This window comes from Chelonoidis abingdonii, chromosome 5 (genome assembly GCF_003597395.2).
Source record: "Chelonoidis abingdonii isolate Lonesome George chromosome 5, CheloAbing_2.0, whole genome shotgun sequence".
Lineage (NCBI taxonomy): Eukaryota > Metazoa > Chordata > Testudines > Testudinidae > Chelonoidis > Chelonoidis abingdonii.
In genome coordinates, this window is record NC_133773.1 from 82,592,756 (window position 1) to 82,601,778 (window position 9,023).

Genomic DNA, 9,023 nt, shown 5'->3' on the forward strand with positions numbered 1-9,023 from the left:
GCAGGAGCTCGATCTTCCCTGCCTCTGTGGCTCTGGGGCCAGAGAAGTTCTGTGCACCTGATGATTATTGGGTGGGCTGGTGCCCCTTCTTACGCCCTCTTGCACACATCCCTGGCTCCAGTAAAAGATATTACCTCATCCAGCTTGTCTGTCTTATATCTTGGGACCAACACAGCTACAACTACATAGCATACACTGCAATATAACACCTGCAGTTGGCCCATACCCATTGACTGTTTAATTGTGATTTAGACACTTGAGTTCAGGCTAGACCCCAGGCTCTGGGACCTGGTGTTTGGCATGGGCCAGCTGCAGGTATCTAATTGCAGTGTAAACATACCTATAGAGTGCACCAAGGGATACGCTAAATTGTGCCATCTTGTCATGACCCTCTATAGCAGTGGTTGTCAACCTGTCCAGACTAGTGTACCCCTTTAAGGAGTCTGATTTGTCTTATGTACTCCCAAGTTTCACCTCACTTAAAAACTACTTGCTTACAAAATCAGACATAAAAATACAAAAGTATCTCAGCACACTGTTACTGAAAAATTGCTCACTTTCTCATTTTTACCATAGAATTATAAAGTAAATCAATTGGAATACAAACATTGTACTTACATTTCAGTATATACTATATAGAGCAGTATGAACAAATTCCCGGCCAATGGGAGCTGCGGAGCTGGTGCTCGGGGCAGGGGCAGCACGCGGAGTCCCTCTGGCTGTGCCTCCACTTAGGATCCAAGGGACATGTCACCGCTTCCAGGGAGTTACGTGGAGACAGGTAGGGAGCCTGCCAGCCCCACCAGACCCCGCACCCCATACCAACAGGGGTCCTGGGCTGCCCCCACCCCTCAGAGCACCAATGGCATCCCAGGGTTGCCCCATCCCCACCCTGAAGCACCCACAGCACTCCTGGGCTGCCCCTGTCCCAAATCACACAAGATTACATCAGAGGTATATAGTACAAGTCATGGACAGGTCATGGGCCATGAATTTTTGTTTACTACCAGTGATCTGTCCATGACTTTTACTAAAAATACCCATGACTAAAACATAGCCTTATCTATAGACCAGGGGTCAGCAACCTTTCAGAAGTGATGCGCTGAGTCTTCATTTATTCACTCTAATTTAAGGTTTTGCGTGCCAGTCATACATTTTAACCTTTTTAGAAGGTCTCTTTCTATGTCTATAATATATAACTAAACTATTATTGTATGTAAAGTAAATAAGGTTTCAAAATGTTTAAGAAGTTTAATTTAAAATTAAATTAAAATGCAGAGCCCCGCAGACCGGTAGGCAGGACCTGGGCAGTGAGAATACCACTGAAAATCAGCTCGCATGCCGCCTTCGGCACATGTGCCATAGGTTGCCTACCCCTGCTATAGACTATTATGTTGACATAGAAAAGCCAGAGTTAAGTGCTTTCTGACCTTGCTGCCACTCACCTCTGCCTCCTCTGCCACCCCCGACTTACCCCCTATGTTGGGGACTTAGAGGGGGCAGCATAAAGCCATTATGCCAACTCTATGCCAGCATCTACAATGAGGGTGTTCTGTGAGGGCAATTTAAGTACCCTTTACAGACCCTTTATAATATTCTGGTGGCATCAAGGGGCCATTTTGTAATGCACAGTCTGTCCAATGTGACCAAAGGTGTTGCTCTTTCTTTTGGGAGATCCATCTCCCTGAATGGAATAGAGCTGGACTACTTGGTAGTTTGTCACTTAAAACCCTTCTATTTGGAGAATTTTTAAAAAAAGTTCTTCTGCCTTATGTTAAAATAGGTATTAAATATTACCAATCCATGTGCGAGCACCTTTACAAGCTGCTGTAAGCGTCATAGTCAGCACTTAATAATTAAAAGAAAAAAATCTTTAAATCATGAGTTATTTGTGTTGATTGCCCCTGTGTATTTTTACAGAGCACATTGACCTGCCAAACGTGTCCATGAGTCTGTCTATTTGTGAGAGAGAGACCCTAGGAAAGGAGCTAGGGAATAGATTTGTAGCTTCTTGCATGCAAAACTGCCCATCTTTCCATATGAAGGGGACCAAATTCAGCCCTGACAAAACCAGGGACAGCTCCTCCCACTGAAGTCAATGAAATAACTGCATTCATTTAAGTGCATCTTGTGCCCATATGCTCCAAGGCAATACTTTGCACAGGAAGTACAGCACATTCATTTTCTGAAATGATGCAATATAGTGACGTAAAACAGCTGGCCAGGGTGAGCTGTTTCTGGAATACAGACCACTGATGACTCATCCTTCTCTTAGCCCATCTCTCTGCACTTCTCTTTATGACAGGGCATTTCTGTCATTCTGACTGTTGCCCATTTTCAGATCTGCTAAACTGATATAACAAAGGCAAGACATATTTCATACACAGGATACAAGAAAAGTTCAGTATAGACAATCAGTGGCAAGGGCTTGGACAATTATATCTTCATTGAGCAGTATAAATGCCAAAATTAACTTTAATTCATCCATTCCCAGAATTTGACATGTTTATTGAACTCTGAATTAATCATGGGGCAAGTTTACAAGGAGTTTGCCTGGTAAAATACTACTTTAATGCTGCTGGGATTCTTTTCTATCATGAATTATATGCTAGGATGTCTTTTTACTATTCCACATCTAAGCAAAAATGTGCTTTCATTCTCTCACAAATGGAGTGTTCATGAAGGTGAACTTGTTGGTTCAGCAAGCACTGGTCACAAAAGTCACTGGACACAATTCGCTGCTGCTCTGTATTGGGGGAATTCTACTGCAGTCAATGGGTCAGAGCCCATTTGCACCTGAAGAGAATTTGGCCCCATTAAAAAAAAGAATCCAGCAAAGCTCTTTTATAGGTCCCAATCTGGCAATGTCCTTAAGTCTCATTGACTTCGCTAGGAGTTAAATGTACTTCAGTGCTAGTCTGACTCAGGGCAATAATGGTTTATTGATTACCATAGGATAAAAAAACTAGAGTAAGGAATTTGTGCAAGCAATTCTCCTTATGATTTATGGCTGAAATGTGGGGCAAACATATCAAATAAATCAAAGCAAGATCATATACATTGATTTAAATACCAGGATTCTAATCGTGCTCCCAGGGAAGTCTGTGGTATTTTGCCATTGATTTCAATGAAAGCAAGATCAGGCCTCTGTATATTAATTTTGGATTGTATCATAAAAGTATTTTTTGATTTATAACTAAATGCCAGATGAAGACTTAAAGTAACAATGCTATTGATGACACAACTTGTTTAGCATAAAACACAGGATTCATTTCTCCATTAAATTATTAGGAAAATAGTATTTAATTAAATATTCATTATGCAAAGTGACGCATAGCAAAAGTGCTAACAAAAACCCAAGCATTGCTATGACAAGTTTCACAAGCCAATATGAAACATGCAAAAGAAAGCTACATGGACAGTGTCCATATTAGAAAATTGTATGAGTTTGTGTTGGATTGAAATTTTTATTTTTCACCAGTAGAGTTCCCATTATAAGAGCCATCTGCTAAAAAGATGTTTGTGCACTTCTGCATTTGGTAATCTTGAATGAAGCTATGTTCTTCTCTAGTTTTGTTTGAAAAAGGTGCTGTCCATCTTGTTAACCCTCAGCACTAGTTATCTTAAAAATGGTGTTTCTCAGGAAATGGGGCTGTTCAATATTGATGGAAAGTTGTCACTGTTTGGTTACGGCTATTTGGTGGCCTCCATGATTTGTTCCTAGTAGACAAAACAGCCATCAAGTTTGGATCTGGAGCTGAACTTCCCTCAAGGTTTGGAGTGATTTGGATTTAGGACTATCTGAAATAGATAAGTCCACATAACAAAAAACACTATAAAATTGGCACTAAATGGCATTTTTCCTGTCACTCTCGGCAGAGATAACAGGGTATCCCTGCCTCTGTTGCACAGAAGATTTCCCTACTGTCAGACTGACGACTTTCACTGGTAATGCAAAGGTCTGAATGAAGCCGGAGTCTAAAACTACCTCTTACTCTTAGAAGAGATTTCAGGCACATTGGCAGGACAATATGGGGCCCTTTCACTTCCACAAATGGTGCTGGACTGTGGATAAAAAGAGAACTTCAGTTTCAAGTGCTGCCAATCCAGCATTTTTCAAGAACACTGAATTTACTTTGAATTGAAAGCAACATCCCCTTCCAAAACAATTCCCCACATTCCAGAAAGCTGTATGTTCACATAGGCTGTGAGCCATGAATTCCCCCTTCTTTATAAATCATTCTTTCAGCAATGCCCCCTCCCAAAGTCCCCACAAACAAAACCAAACTATCCCCAAACCAAAACAACAACATAAAATCACAACTTCTTGTGTAATCTGCAAGAGGTTAGATTGTGCTTCCATTGATTTTATTCACATATTCTTCCTATCATTAAATTGAAGATAGGTCAGCAGTTGTAAACATCCCAACAATGCTTTCAATGGAGATGGCACAGAGTCCAAAAACTGTGGCATGTGTATCCAGAAAAACCTGAACATGACTATCCAGGCTTGGATCACTTAATAGACTCTCACCAGAAGAAGCTCCCAGGAACATGACTGGACATTGAGCAGTAATTATCAAGCAATGTAGATGTACAAAAAGTTGCATCTTTTAACAAAACTTCTGCCTGCCACAAGGGCTGGTTTTAAAATAATCCTTTTTAGTGAATTTAAAGCTTAATCCCTGGCAGTAGGAAACAATTCTTGGGACCAAATTCAGCATGGGTGCAAGTGAACACATCTCCATTGATTTTAATTCCGTGTACAGCTCAACAGATGTTGACGAGACTTGATCCAACTATAGATAGTTCAGGCTCTGTGGTGACTCACTGACTTCTAGAGGATTGTGTTTACTTAGAGCAGAATTGAATTTGGCCTTTACAGGGTGATTATATTTTGAAAGGTGACCATAATTAGCATTGTGGGGATACATATTTATTCCCTTTCAAGGACTTCCATAGTGAATTCATTCAGTTTGCAAGTCAAAGGACAATTTTCTAATTGCCTATTTTGCAAACTATTCCTAGTCATACTCATTTACTATATTTAATCAAATTTTGCTGTTAAATTAATTCTATCTATGCATTTACAGTAGAAGACTTTAGTTTCAATGTCTCTTATTTCTGCATTTGATAGCACAGATAAAAAAAAAGAGTACAATATTAACAGAAAAAAAATTAAGCTGTGTTTTTCTTATCTCTTACTTCCCCACCAGTAATAAAGAACACAGATCATGTTCTTGCTCTTGTGCAGGGCTGCTGATTAAGGAAAAGTCACAAGGTTCATGGCGAAAAAAACAAAAGCTGTGGAATTTTTTTTGAAATGTACATAACTGGAGCATTGTTTTGAACCTCAGACAATCTTTATTTCCCCATATTAGTGCACATAACTCCTTGAGCTAACACTAGAGAGATATGGGTAGAATCATCACTGTACCAGAGCCAACCTTTGGAACCCTAATGGAAATCTCTACAGGATATTTGTTCATACCTTTTTGTTTTGCTACCTGGGGGAAGGGAAAACCTCTCTGAAAGTTCCCTGCTTTAGCCAGTGTGTTGTTATTCCAGAACTCTTGCTCTTTGTTAGCCGGCCAGGCTGAATCTGGCAACTCGCAAGGTTCTCAGTGAAAATTGTATAACTGTTTCCCATCCTGTATATATGGGTGCATGCTCCCCCCATAAAAAAGTCAAAAGTCAATATTATCTAAAAAAACCAAACACGAAAACCATGACTGCTGTCCCAGCCCTGACAAACAGGTAGCCCTAATGATATGCATGGTATAGCAGAATCCATTTTGCTCTTCCATAGCTGGGCCTTGCTAATCAGGGTACAGAGTTTGGGGTCCATCCTTGGCCAAAATCCTTTTGATTTTAATGTGAGTTTTGTCTCAGCAAGGACTGAATGAACACTGTAGGATCAGGCCCCTCGTCAACATAGTTAGCAGGTGTGACTCAAGGACACAAAGGGCCAGATCTTCAACTGGTATAAATTGGGATAGTTCCTTTGACTTCAGTGCATCTAAACCAACTTATACCTGCTGAAGATCAAGCCCATTGGTTGAAATTCACCCCAAGCAAGGCTTATGGCCTGGCCTCTGCCTTTGGGTCTATTTCACTCATAATGAGTACTATGGTGAACACCCAGGGACAAATCCTGCTTGCCTTAGTCATATGAGCACCCTGCAGAAGTCAGTGGAACTAATTGCACGAATAAGGCAAGCAAGATCTGGCTCATGTAATTGTAACATAGATACTGTACTTCTCTAACCCAATCACACTTTAAGGTAATCAGATTTGAATCAAAGTGTCCGTTTCCCCATTAAATCCATTGTTGAGTGTCAACAAATGCTGATAGGTGTGCAATAATATCTGTGTTACCAAATTGCTATCTTTTATAAGAGCTGTGAGTAATCAAGCATTAAAGTAAAAGGGGCCTGTTTTTTATAGGCTATACGTGCTACGTCTGTGATAAAGTGAACTTATCTTTACAACTGGCCTTTTAATCCTTTTGCAGTATTTTGTAACCTGGTGAAACAAATGATCCTGTGTCTTAGAAAGTAGGTAAATGGTGAGCTATACTGCAGACATGTTATCTCTTCCAGTTATTCAGCAATCAGGATGTGAGTCAGAAGGGGAAATTTGTAACAGAAGAAGTTTACCAGTCCTGCCTCTTTATTTTCACACCTTTTCAAATCACAGGCCTGGAGTTGGCATTTCTGACATAACCCGATGGGTTTTGTATCACATCTCTTGCAGTCTCCTTGTTTTGTAGCAAGCTATTGTTCAATGCTAATATCTCCCAAATAAATCCAAGGTGTCTTATAATAGCATCTAAAAATATGTGTTTCATGACAGATACTTGTTTCAGTACCATGTTTTTATTTCTATGCAAATATGATTCAATTGCAAGTATAATTAAAACAACTGATCCAGAGCCCGATTCTGATCTCAGTTACTCAGAGTGCCTCCACTTAACTCCACAGACTGAGATCACATTCTGACTCCTCAGAATTAATTCTTCCTTTTACTGAACATAAAATAATTATATCATACTTGCTAGGCATAGAAAAGAAAAATAGTCATAAGGCTCCCAAATAAACCCTAATGCTGTTCAATGTAGTTTTAAAAATATATAGATCTTTACCTGAGGCATCAACAGTAGCTTAGTTTGTTAAAAAAGAATAAATCTTAGCAATCTGATTTTACTTTTCCATTAAAGCTGATTGCATTTCTTTTTGCACTGCATGCAACTTGGATAGTGATAACAGTTGCTTTGGTTTCTATGCAGTTTTAGTAGAGGCAGCTCTAGGCACCAGAAAAGCAAGCAGGTGCTTGGGGTGGTCCATTTGCAGGGGTGGCAGGGATCCAGCATGGGAGCTGAGAACAAACAGAGGGCCCTGGGAGCTGTAGTTCCTTGGTTAGCTCCCTGCCTAAAGAGCTAGCCCTGGAGCAGGGAGAGAACTACGTTTCCAAGCATTCCCTTGGCCGCTATCAAGAGGAAAGGGAAGGGCAGGGAGGGAGGTAGCTGAGACCTCAGGCTGCAGCTTGCTGTGAATGGAGCTGCACTGTGAAGAGTAGGGATACCATTAGGGTGACCAGAAGTCCTGATTTTATAGGGACTGTCCCGATTTTGGGGACTTTTTCTTATATAGTCTCTTATTACCTCCCACCCCATCCTGATTTTTCACACTTGCTATCTAGATACCATATTTTAACATTAAAAAAAGAGGACACTTGGGGAGGGGAACTCCGCTCTGCCCCCATCCACTCTCTCCCAATTCCAACCCCCTGACTTCCCCCCCCACAGAAACCGCAACCCATTAATTTATTTATATTTATTTATTTACTTATCCACCCCCCCCGCTCCTTGTCCTCTGATCACCCCCTCCTGGGACCCCTGCCCCTGATCACCCCCTCTTGGGACCCCACCCCCTCTCTAGGCCCCCCTGCTCCTTGTCCCCTGATCGCCTTCTCCTGGGACCCCACCCCCTAGCTAAGCCTCCCTTCTCCTTGTCCCCAACTGCCCCCTCCTGAGACCTCCCCACCCTAACTGCCTCCCTAGAACACCACCCCTTACCTGTCCCCTGACTGCCCTGGCCCTTATCCACATCCCCTCCCCCAGACAGACCCCCAGGACTCCCATGCCTATCCAACCACTCCCCACCCCGACTGAACCCCCAGAACCCCATACCTATATAACCCCTCTCCACACCCCTGCCCCCCGACAGCCCCCCCGAACCCCTGACCCATCTAACCCCCCTGCTCCCTGACCCTTGACTGCCCCAACACCTCTCCACACACATCTGCCCCTGACAGCCCCCCCAGAACCCCTGACCCACCCAACCCCCCTGCTCCCTGTCCCTTGATTGCTCTGACCCCTTTCCACACCCCTGCACCTGCCCCATCTAATCCCCCTGCCTGCCCCCCCCAGAGCCCCTGACCCATCCAACTCCCCCCAGCTCCCTGTCCCTTGGCTGTCCCCCAGGACCTCCTACCCCTTCTCCAACCCCCTGGCTCCCTTACTGTGACACGCTGAGGCTGCAGAGGAGGAGGGGAAGGAGAGGAGGGGGGGACCAGGGGAGGGGCTCTGGCTGCTGGAGGCCCGATGTGAGTGGCTCAATCCGGCTGCACTTCATTCTGCATTGGGAGGGAAATCCCGGACATTTTGAGAGTTTTACAAATTCCTCCCAGACGGCTATTTAAAACCCCAAAAGCTGGACATGTCCATGAAAATATGGGCATATGATAACCCTAGTAGTATGCCCAAGGAGTAGGCTTTGGCCCAGATATCCCCTTCAGAAGACTTTCGCAGACTGGATTAGGGATACTGGTGTGACCTCACCTTGCAGCCCCCAAAGAAGGAAGTGGGTGGACTAAATGGACAGTGCCCCTCTCTATCTGAAGCCTAGCAAGAGAGATATGTGGATCCCACTAGAATTTAAAATGAAAAGTAAGGGGGAGGAGGCTCACATTCCAGACAACAGGCTTCTTTCTTTCTTTTTCTTAAAATTCTTTTCTTTACA